The sequence below is a fragment of the Staurois parvus genome, unplaced genomic scaffold, assembly GCF_062004578.1.
Source record: "Staurois parvus isolate SC_StPar_1 unplaced genomic scaffold, SC_StPar_1.0 ptg001246l, whole genome shotgun sequence".
Taxonomy (NCBI): domain Eukaryota; kingdom Metazoa; phylum Chordata; class Amphibia; order Anura; family Ranidae; genus Staurois; species Staurois parvus.
Window position 1 is genome coordinate 818,722 of NW_028319042.1, and position 1,115 is coordinate 819,836.

The following is a 1,115-nucleotide window of genomic DNA, read 5'->3' on the forward strand; positions in this document are numbered from 1 at the left end:
CAGGGCAGAGAAGTCAAATTGGCATTCTATGTGGAAGACAGATGGGGGGATCTACTAAAACTTGAGAGCGCAAAACCTGGTGCAGCTGTGCCTAGTAACCAAGTTGCTTTTGACTTCAGCTTGTTCAATTAAGCTTTGACAAATAAAACCTGGAAGCTGATTGGTGTCTATGAAGAGCAGCACCAGATTTTTCACTCTCCAGCTTTAATAAATCAACCAAATGGCGTCAACTTCATCATTTGTTCGGGGTTGGTTTTCCAATTTAAAAGAGATGGTCTTTGTATCTTTTTCCCTTTTTTTCTCTCCTCCCCTCTTATTTTCTCTGCCCCTCTCCCAAGTTCAGAGGATCACACTAATCCCCATATTTAAATTTCAAACCCACGCAGACTGCTGGCTGACATAAAACCTAAACACCATACCCAATATAACAGCCATGGGAAAACCAGCATATGAAGCCACAGAGCTGCTAATTGAAAGTTGGAGTTTGAAGGATTTATTTATATGATATTGTCCATTGGCTGCCAGAAGAATTCCAGGTATGGATACTTTTACATAGTTACATTGGTCCAGTTTTGAGCAAAGTAACTATATATATATATATATATATATATATATACATACCTACCTGTGGGATGCCTCTAGAAGCTGGAAATCACTGTAGTAGACATTACTACACCATTACTACACCACGACTACACTGCTAGTCCAGTGATCTCCATTACCTTGGCCCATGCCAAGAGACTGCCCTGCTGCATTGTTAACACGGGACGTTGGCCACTTGGCATGGGCACCATTTAAAGAATGCTTTCCATTTTCTGAATGAATGCAAATCATTCTCTGATTGGACAAGGCAGAGAATGTGACTTGTACAGCTACTTTGCAAGGGACCTGGAAGCTAGTGAAAATCACTGAAGTAGTAGTGCTTATTACAGTGATTTGCAATGTCTATAGGGATCCCACAAGTATGCATAGTTACATTGATCCAAGCTGGAACAATGTAACTATGCAAACATATACATACTTGGAATTTCTCTTTAGGTCTATGCAGGACTTTTGTTCTTAGATAATAGATGCAGGAACTCCTCCAAATAACTCACCCCTTGTCTCCGTCCCCT